Genomic DNA, 11,506 nt, shown 5'->3' with positions numbered 1-11,506 from the left:
AAAAAAAAGTCATTTAGAAAATTCTTTTTGTTCATTATATAAACTAATAAATATTATTCACATATATATTGTGAATATTAATGCTTGAAGAATCATATGACAATATCTTATAAAATCAAGCATCTGTGCAATCTGGTTTGGACCACAGCAGGAAGAAGCAACTGCAACTCAAATTCCTTACATTAAAGCTTTAATTAACGGGACCACAGTCCACATATGGGATTGCTCGCTTTATTTGACAACTAAAGTCAAATGTTTCAGAATTCCATATTTCTTCTTCCTTAGACCCATCTTAATTTCTTCACTTAATGCATCATAAATTTTTTTTATTATTATTAATAAAATAGAATGAAATGAAAAGTTTGCAACCTTTTGTTGGACGGAACAACATAATATAAGTTGCACGTGTTAGATGATTATGTAGATATAATATTTAATAAACAATAGATACAATTGGTATTTTAGTTCAATGGAACGTGGATGATAGTTAAGACATTGGTATTTTAATATCTTAGGTTCAAAATCTGACTTAATTGGTTTTCTCACTATTGTGAGTTTTCTCTTTGATGGTCTTCTTTGGTGACTCAGGCCGGCTTGGCGCGTCAAAATCAGTATGGACGTTCGATATCCTGTCTCGGGAAGGCTTACTCGGATATTAAGGGTAGTTTTAAACATTGATAAAAAAACAATAGATACATAAAAATATCTTCCCCTCTCCTATCTCTATCCCTAGCTTAGTTCTCTCTTTAAGTGAAGAAATTAAATTGGCCAACTATTTAAGGAAATAAAGTAGTAGGATTGAGCCGAGCTAGAGCTATAATGAAATAATGAATTAAAGAAGTCGAGCTTAATATCAGACCAACTTGGACACAAGTCACACAACTCATTTACTCCGGAGTTAAGTAACTCCGTTGCTTTTCGAAAATCATATGCCCTTTATAGTATTTGAATTTTGTATACACAACCTTGAACCAATAAACTTTGTGACTCAAAACTAAAAAAAATTGTGAAGACTTCTAGCCTAATAAAAAATGTTTAGTAATTGTTTATATTTATAGAATTAAAAAAGATTAAGCTCAAATTATGTTTTTTAATTTAACAAGTTGCTTTAAATTGTGTGTTGCAGTGCTGAAGAGGTAGGTCCAGCAAAGGTGGTTAGGACCCGCAAGACTTTCTTAAAAGGAGACGTCTGCGCAGTTGAACACGCAAGACTCCTTAAACGGACGTCTGCGCAGTTGAACCCGCAGACTTCACCATAGGGACGTCTGCGCCGTGACCTACCAAACCCGCAGGACCCACCACGCTCAGAGTTGTGACGACCTCACATGCGGTACGCAAGCTGGTCCCGCAGGAAATGCCTCCCTATGGTTTCCAAGTATCCGCCTGTTCCCGCAGGTGCGGATACCCGCCATTAGGGACTGGCCACCCGCGCAGCATGGCTACACGCATAAGGCTCAGACTCGTAATAATTCAGTAGTCACCTGAAGAAGGAATGAGCAAAGCCGGGAACATTCCCGCATAAAGGCGGGAGGGGGAAAACTCCCGCCTAAATGAGCCAGTCCGTATAATAATGGAGGATCTTTTGTGTGATACCTGATGAGGTATGGACAAAAGATCTGACCAACGATATGACAGCTCACTGACAGCAGCATGGCAGACAACACGCCACAGCACTGTGACCAATAGCCGCCGCCTGCTCACCAACTCCTGCCATACCACGTGCCTAGCCTGTAGTTGGTGGAAAAGGAAAAGTGAACAGCACGCCTGGTCACTGTCAGCCGCTGCCTATCCACCAATTACCAGCAGAGCACGTGCGTAGGCCACAGTTGGCAGAGTAGTAGGCCGGCTAAACCTCCTTGGAAACCCACCTTCGGCTATAAAAGACATCAAATGGTATTATCATTTCATCATCTAATATCTTGTATAATTTACCTGATAACTGCTCTAGTATTAATAATATACTTTTATATTCAAAGAGTAATATAGACTGATTCTCACGCCGGAGGGTGGTCACAAGGAGGAACCCCCCCCCCCTTTCTTAGTGATGAGCTCACGGTGTCTGTTTTGCAGGTTATCGGAAGAACCATCTTGCCGGAATTAACCCCTCGTGGGAAACGTCTATCTAACCCTCAGGTTACTCGTAATCTGTCGGGGTTCGACTGGTGTTTCTTCATTGGCGCCATCCGTGCATAAAGCTAGAACTTTATTTTTCTCCAGTTTTTTCAAAACTTCTGGAAAGATGGTTAAGGATACTCCGGTCCCAAAACCGAGTAACCAAGAGACTCCGGTAATTATGACCCCAGCTATAAGGGGGAATACCGAGTACACAAACTTTACGAACACTACCCCAGCTACCCAAGCCGGGGCAAGTGAAGTAAATAATCAGACAATGGGATTCACCGATACCCAGTTTGAAAATCAACAGACGAGGCTCCCCTGTCAAACACTCGATGAGGTTAAAGCGTGGGCCGAAGCACGTCAAAAAGAGTTCCAAGCTGAGTTGGATGAACGTTTACGTTCACTCCAACAAGTGGATGAATTCGAATACGACGATGATTCGGAGGAATCCGAGGAAGACGCGAACCCTCGTCATAGGGCGAAAGGGAAGCGTAAAGAAACGGATTCCCAACCGAGAAGGCGTTTTGGAGAAGCATTCAGTCCAATAAACGTGGGCAACAGCCCACGGGACTTCTCCAAAACATTCACGCCAACTGCGGCAAGGGTGGGAACGTCCAAATTCGCAAGGGACATTGCGGAAGCAATCGCCCCAAGAAGTGCCAAACAAATGTCCAACATAGGCACGTACGATGGTATTTCTGACCCTGACGATCACTTGAACAGATTCATCGCGGGGGCGACCGTCAGTAACTGGACGGAACCCACGTGGTGTTATATGTTCCAAATGACGCTGGTCGGGGCAGCTAGAGCGTGGTTCGACCGTCTGCCGGTCCACCACATCTACGATTGGGCAGACTTCCAACAGAAGTTCAGCCAACACTTTAGTCAGCAAAGAAAGTACACTGAGGAGCAGTGGACAATCCTCAAGTGCGTCCGAGAGGAGGAATAATCTTTGCCTGACTTCATCACTCGCTTCAACTCGAAGAAGCTAAGCCTGGGCAACGTTAGCGAAGATCTCGTTCGCGCCGCTTTCATCCAGGGCGCAAACGACCCGGAACTCATCCGCACCCTGACGGGCAAAGATGGCATGCCCGAACCTCTACACCCAGAAGACAAGGGAAAACAACGTCCTTACCGCCCGATTAAACAAAAAGCGGAAGCTGGGCATTTGGCAGTCAAGGGTAAACTTTGACACCCCGTCCGGTTTCCAACATCGGTTGGGCGGAAGAGATAACGTGAAACCGGAGAAGAACTCCAGGTGGACGCCACTCACAAAGAGTGTGACCGAGATATTCGCTACGGAGGAGCTCCCGTGGCCAAAGGCTCCGTTTATCCGGCATCGCCACAACGCTGATCGGAGAAAGTATTGTGATTTTCACAAAACCAAAGGCCACAACACTGAAGAATGCTTAGACGTAAAGGACTTGGTCGAAGCATTTGTCAAGGATGGGACACTCGCGCACCTTGTGGCGAAGTGAGCGTCGAGCAGGCTGATGCGTGAACCCCAGCTGGGGAAACGCACGAATAAAAATCGCAGCTTCAACGGAGACTACATACTGCGTAAACAACGAGATCCCGAACAAGATACATGTCGGCTCGATGGTGCTCCCATCCAAGCCACGCCTAATGGGAGCTCAATTACACAGTTTGTATGTAGATCAATTCCAAATTTGTAAAGAAAAGGCCTAGAGCCACTTCTAATGGAAACGATTCTCCTTCAAATTGAAGCTGATGATTTTACATTTATATTTTATGAACTTTGCACATGGAGATGCCGGTATCCGCCGCATCAAGTGAAGAACCGTTGCGCAGGGAAGGCGGCAAAACCCGCACAAACCCAAAAGCATCAAACCTTCACGCAGGTCAGTTAAAGGGGAAAGGTTCAGCCATCCCACTATGTGAAAGTGCCGGTATATCCGCATGAATCCTGGTAGAGGAAGCTGAACACTAACCTATTAACAACCACGCGTTGAACGGTCGATTCGAACACTAATGCCGGTAGTCATCGCATCAAGAAGAGTCATTGCGTGGGGAAGGCGGCAAAACCCGCATAAACCCAAAAAACGACAGAACCTTCACGCAGGTCAGTTAAAGGGGAAAGGTTCAGCCATCCCACTATGTGAAAGTGCCGGTATATCCGCATGAATCCTGGTAGAGGAAGCTGAACACTAACCTATTAACAACCACGCGTTGAACGGTCGATTCGAACACTAATGCCGGTATTCACCGCATCAAGTGAAGAATCGTTGCGTGGGGAAGGCGGCAAAACCCGCATAAACCCAGGAAATGACAAGACCTTCACGAAGGACAGTTAAAGGGGAAGAGTTTAGCCATCCTACCAAGTGCAAGTGCCGGTCCTATCCGCACACTCACAAAGGGGGAAGCAAAACTTCAACCTACTGTCAACCACATTCAAGGTTAACTTATTCTAAACACTTGGGAAATCGCTAATTTAAACTAAGTATGCAAGTCATATAAGGTTTATAAAGCAATGAACCCAAAGGAAATAACAGTCTTATTCACAAAAAGATTTGTATTTCAAAAAAGATATATTACAAGAATGGCCGGGTAACTACCCGCCTACAAAACAAAATCTAGTCTATCCTAGCAGCGGGAAGGGATCTTCAGAATCAAGCTTCAGGACCACTTCCACTTGGACCCGCCCCATCAGTAGAGCGTGGCGGTTCAAGGAAAGCCTTGAGGATAGCAAGTCCATCATCAGCAGCAGCGACTTCCTTCACCTTCTCCACCACCGGATGCGGGAAGACGACATATTGGTTCACCGCTTGGTCATATGCAGCTTCGGTGTCCACATCGAACAAAGGGAAGTTGGAAGGCGGGAAGCCTTTCTCAACGAACCCTAGACCAAGCAGGAAGCCGGCCTTTTCCCCATCCTCATGAGAAGCGTTGAGGGCTGCGCTCATGGCATCATCGTAAGTAGTCTCTGAGAAGACCCGATGCACAACCTACAAAGAAAATACAAGTGTCAAACACCTTTTCTATGTACAAAGGAAAGCGTGAAGACGTAAAGCTAAACATACCTGAGACAACGCTTATCGAAGAAGCCATTCCTTGGCAACTAGAGCTTCTTGGAGGGCGGCTTGAGCTTGGGTGCAGGCGCGTTCGGCTTCGCTTTTGTTAAGGTTGGCAAGTATCACTTCCTTTGCGGCAGCCTCTTCGACGCCCTTAAGCTTCCGCTCGGTATGGTCAAGCACGCCCCTCTGGTCCAAGATCTCCTGGAGCTTCTTGGCATCTTCCATCGCCAAGGCATCATGAGCACGTTGGAGAGCCACTAATTTGGCCTTGAGCTCCTCATTCTCCACGCGTAAAGGCTCAGCAACGGCTTCAGCCTTGGTGGCCCTCTCGGTTGCGTTCCTCGCAGTCTCCTTAGCCAGCCGAAGCTGTTCGTTAATAGCTTGGGCAGCCTTGGAGCGGGCCTCGAGTCGCGCTTGAACCTCAACCTCGAGGGCCTTGAAGGCCTTCTCCTTCTCCGCAGCAGCTGCGGCCAACTGTTGGTTCTCCTCCCGAAGAGCCCGCGCTTGAGATACTTCCTTGGCGCGAGCTGCTTTCAACTTGTCGTTTTCACGACAAAGCAGCTCGACGCGCGGCTGCATCCGGGCCTGGAGAACCCGAAGCTCATTGGTTAGCCTACCCTCCTGGTAGCTAGCCATGGCTTCCCCCAACGCACCATGGGGAGCAGCGTGGCGAGCCCATTCCACGCACTCCACACGGGTACGAAGGGTTGTTCCTCGGCGGATGTTCCATCGCGGAACATACACTTCATTGGAATCCGACACTGCAAAAGAAACAAAGCAGTTAGGAAAAAGATGAGATATATAAGAAAGGCCAAAAGAACCCTACGCACCTGTAGGGTCGATCACAGGCCGATAGCCACCAAACCCATCGCCTGAACCTAAGGGAAATCCATCCAAAAGGTCGGGCAGATGGGAAGGTGACAAAGATTGGCGAGAAGCCCCGCGCGTACCTGATGGGCCGGCCGTCGTTGCCGGTGGCGGAGGCATAGTAGCGGCCGCCGTGGTCGCCGCCGCGGAATCCGCAGCAATTGTAACCGCTGGCTCGGTGAAAGATGCTGTAAAAATCGCACTCACCGCCGGCGGTGACGTCATCTCAGCTGAAACAGTCGGCTCAAAGGAGTGAGCAACTGATCCAGCGGAAGCAGGCGCAGGCGCCTGGGTCGTCGCCTCAGGTAGGCTGACCGAGCCTACCGTCATCGGCGGAGGGGTACTCCTCTGCGCTCCACCCTGGAATGCGTCAACATCCACGCCTGCACAAGAAGATAAGTGTTTCAATAAATTTATAAAGTGATAAATCTACAAAGATAAGAAGGATGTCTGTACTTACGGGTTTTCTTGAGCCTGAACGTACGGACGGGCGGGGACGAACCCGATGGAGCCGGTCTCTTGATGCCGGTCACCGTCGTCGTCATTGGTTCTCCGGAGGTAACAGTCGTAGCCTCCGGAGCAGTGGTCTTCTCACCACCGGGGTTCCCCGCCACCTCTTCATTATCTGACTCAGTGTCAGATAGGACCACTGGATCGGCTGTGGAGGCCGCCTTCTCCTTCCCTTTTCCGCCGGCAGCCTTCTTCTTCCGCACCAACGGAGGACCATCTGTGGATTCCTCAGAAGAAGACGGGATGTCAGGAATTCCAGCAGCAGGTACAGCATTGAGGGGGGGAGGATAGAATAACGCCTTACCTGGCCGCCGGTGGCTCAGGATCTCGTGGCCCAGCGGATAGACCTCCACAAACCGATCCGCAGTTTGTTCCAGGATGGGCAACTCGTTCTCGTCTAGAGCACGAGTACCCACCCGCACGAGACCGTCAGCTTCCCGCGGGTACAGGAGCGACTCCAAATCGTTCCCCTCTGAAAGAAAAGAAACAGTTAGAAGACAAACTCATATCAGCAAGAAAGACAAGACATACCATAAGGAATAGAGTTCAAACCGTATTCGAGAAGGATGGGAAACCGAGACGCCTACTTCCATACCCGGCTCATCCCCAGCATCACCATCCCGGACTCCGGAAACCGGTAAACCGGAGATTGGACCCGAGATATCTTCGCGAACCATTCCGCCTCCTGGTAGTTGGAAGCGTGAAGGCTCGGAAGCGCTTGCCCCTTCTTAAACTTCATGGCAATGGGGATGGCGCGGGCAGAAATGTAGAAGAACTCCTGCTTCCACGGTCGGAGACTGCGCTCGGTCGCGCAAATCTTCAAACCCTTGATCCGGGTTGTCAGGGTGTACCACCCCTGGATGCACCTCCAAGTATAGAAGGTCATCAGGCGGTCCACATAGGGCTCAATGCCCAGGATTCGGCACACCCACTCGAAGTGCCGAATCTTGGCAATCGCCATCGGATGCACCTCGGTCAGGTGCACACCGTGCCTCTCCAGGACACGGTACACAAACTTTGTCAATGGGAACCTAAGGTTCCCATAAACAAAGAATGCAGCATATACCCCGATCTTGCCGCTGGGGGCATCGTACACAGTCTGCTGGGGTTCAGGAAACTCAGGCTCAAGAGACTCAAGCATGAATTTCCTGACGACGTACTGGTACAGATCGACAGGTAGAGCACACTGGCACTCGCCAGCAGTACTCCTATCGTCGGCTACAGCTTCAGCATCATGGGAAGACATACTGCAGAGGAAGAAGAAACGATTTCGGAGGAATGCTCAACTAAATAAGGGAGTATTCACCAGAAATCGCCTTAGAGATGAAGAGAAGAAGTGAAGGTGTGAATTACAAAGGACCCTCTTCCCCTTTATATAGTGATCGCAATTAATGCGATGAATTTAATGCGGAGGAGAGAGAAATTGAAGGTGCAATGAAACCGTGACATGTGGCACCAGGCAAGCTGGCAACAGCTGTTGAAAGGACGAGTGCCATTAATTCTGCGGCCACGCGCCCGAAAAATCGCGCCCACGCGCCGTAAAAAGCGTCTGGAATGACCATATAATGTCACGTCGCCATAACTTCCAGCACGTCCTGACACAGTCAGAAGAAACCGTCGCACGACGACTGTTCTTATCCTTTCACCAACTCTTCAAATTTCAAATATTCAAAAAGATTCGAAAAGTAAGCGGGAAAAACCCCTTACCCTGGCTATCCAGTTGTCCGTAAGACGGCTGCGGGTACAGTGTTAAGGCAAAACCCTTCACATACCTAGCACCCGCAGGGAACAGAGGCCAAGAATACCCAACTATGAAGTCGGGTGCGGGTACAGTGTTAAGGCAAAACCCTTCACATACCTAGCACCCGCAGGGCACGGAAACCGGAAAAACCCAACTATGAAGTCGGGTGCGGGTACAGTGTTAAGGCAAAACCCTTCACATACCTAGCACCCGCAGGGCACGGAAACCGGAAAAACCCAATTATGAAGCCGGGTGCGGGTACAGTGTTAAGGCAAAACCCTTCACATACCTAACACCCGCAGGGAACGGAAACCGGAAAAACCCAATTATGAAGCCGGGTGCGGGTACAGTGTTAAGGCAAAACCCTTCACATACCTAGCACCCGCAGGGAACGGAAACCGGAAAAAATCCGACTATAAAGCCGGGTGCGGGTACAGTGTTAAGGCAAAACCCTTCACATACCTAGCACCCACAGGGAAGTGAAGCCGAGAATATCTTGGCATTCCACCCAACTACAAAACGGGCAGAGGTACAGTGCTAAGGCAAAACCCTTCACATACCTAACACCCGTAAAAAGTCATACCTCGGCATCCAATTGTAAGTCGGGCGCGGGTACAGTGTTAAGGCAAAACCCTTCACATACCTAGCGCCCGCAGGGGATTAAACGCCAGGAACACCTCGGCAACCATAAGTCAGGCGCGGGTACAGTGTCAAGGCAAAACCCTTCACGCACCTAGCCCTGCAGGGATTTAACGCCAGGGATACCTTGGGAGTAAAGTAACTAATAAGACGAAGTGCGGGTACAGCGTCAAGGCAAAACCCTTCGCATACCGAGCACTCCATGGGAATTGAAACCAAGAAGGATCTTCTGGGCCATGCTTGCAGAAACGGGATTAACATCCCCGCATAGCGGGAACGTCAAGAACTAGATTGTTTGAAACTTCAGGATGGAATTGGTGGTTATAACATGATTGATCACTATGTTCAAAACCACCAAGACCTCATGGAGAATCTACACAAAAGGTTCTAAACGCTCCTGACTTGCGGGGAGGTTACAGACCTATCCGCATCATCCCAGAGATCAAGCAGAACATTGGGAAATTCTGCGTGACATTGGGAAACCCGTGGGTAAGACTTCCCGCGAAAAACCCATAAAACTAAACCCCTTTTCAAAAACCCCTAGCTTAAGTCCAAAAGTTCACCTCACTTTATTAAACATTCATGAGAAGAACATTGGACTGGGGGGACTTGAAGAGGTAGGTCCCAGCAAAGGTGGTTAGGACTCGCAAGACTTCCTTAAAAGGAGACGTCTGCGCAGTTGAACACGCAAGACTCCTTAAACGGACGTCTGCGCAGTTGAACCCGCAGACTTCACCATAGGGACGTCTGCGCCGCGACCTACCAAACCCGCAGGACCCACCACGCTCAGAGTTGTGACGACCTCACATGCGGTACGCAAGCTGGTCCCGCAGGAAATGCCTCCCTATGGTTTCCAAGTATCCGCCTGTTCCCGCAGGTGCGGATACCCGCCATTAGGGACTGGCCACCCGCGCAGCATGGCTACACGCATAAGGCTCAGACTCGTAATAATTCAGTAGTCACCTGAAGAAGGAATGAGCAAAGCCGGGAACATTCCCGCATAAAGGCGGGAGGGGGAAAACTCCCGCCTAAATGAGCCAGTCCGTATAATAATGGAGGATCTTTTGTGTGATACCTGACGAGGTATGGACAAAAGATCTGACCAACGATACGACAGCTCACTGACAGCAGCATGGCAGACAACACGCCACAGCACTGTGACCAATAGCCGCCGCCTGCTCACCAACTCCTGCCATACCACGTGCCTAGCCTGTAGTTGGTGGAAAAGGAAAAGTGAACAGCACGCCTGGTCACTGTCAGCCGCTGCCTATCCACCAATTACCAGCAGAGCACGTGCGTAGGCCACAGTTGGCAGAGTAGTAGGCCGGCTAAACCTCCTTGGAAACCCACCTTCGGCTATAAAAGACATCAAATGGTATTATCATTTCATCATCTAATATCTTGTATAATTTACCTGATAACTGCTCTAGTATTAATAATATACTTTTATATTCAAAGAGTAATATAGACTGATTCTCACGCCGGAGGGTGGTCACAAGGAGGAACCCCCCCTTTCTTAGTGACGAGCTCACGGTGTCTGTTTTGCAGGTTATCGGAAGAACCATCTTGCCGGAATTAACCCCTCGTGGGAAACGTCTATCTAACCCTCAGGTTACTCGTAATCTGTCGGGGTTCGACTGGTGTTTCTTCAAGTGCCGATGGAAGCCGGCGAAAACTCGGTTGGTATTGGATCCGCTATAGTAAACGACGTAAAACATATCTAGCTTAGCATTTCAGGAATACTAGCTATTACTAAAATTTTGCATTTTAAAAATAGTTTTAGTTAAATAAGAAAATAACTAAGTTAGTCTGATTCACTCATTTTGGTAACCAATGTGCGTAAAAAAAACAAAAGCAATTTAAGTAAAGTTTATATCAAATCATGAGAAGACATATTTCTCGAAACGCCCTATCGGATTTGCGATAGTAAATGACGTGTATAACATATCTAGTTTAGCATTTGAGAAATAGTATAATTACTAAAGTTTTGAATTTTAAAAATAGTTTAGTTAAATAATAAATAACTAAGTTCGGTTCACTCATTTAATGTGAGTAAAGAAACAAAAACAACTTAGATGAAATTTTATATCGAAACATGAGTAGGCATATTCTCCGAATACTCTTTTTATCAAAACTAATTATTATTCTTATTATATTTAACCAAATTGTTCAAGAACATATATGAAGTTGTTGAACTTAGATGGACTAGAATTAACAAATTTTTCATAAAGAATTTAAAACGATAACAAATTTTTCTGCCTCTTACTGAGTTCAGGAATACTATTACTAACGTTCTGATTTTTAAAAATAGTTTAGTTAATGAAATAAGCCTAATTGCTCAATTTCCTAACTTATTCACCAATAACCATGTACCCAATTTTCTCCAAATATTTTCTAAGTCCAATGGTGTAGAACTCGTTAGGCACTAGTCTAACGGTGAGGATACAGACTAGTGATTAACATGATTAGTTGAAATTAATGGAGATCAAACATATTGGAAGTTTATGTCACTGCGAACTTATACACATACACAACATTTTGTATATAACTTGTCAAAACAAGTATAAGTTTTCAAAGACTAATTTTGACCGAAATT

The sequence above is a fragment of the Bidens hawaiensis genome, unplaced genomic scaffold, assembly GCF_021521415.1.
Source record: "Bidens hawaiensis isolate Kalapana, Puna unplaced genomic scaffold, B.hawaiensis_p1.1 tig00015252_1, whole genome shotgun sequence".
In the NCBI taxonomy this organism is placed as follows: Eukaryota; Viridiplantae; Streptophyta; class Magnoliopsida; order Asterales; family Asteraceae; genus Bidens; species Bidens hawaiensis.
Note: the sequence above shows the minus strand (reverse complement) of the source record.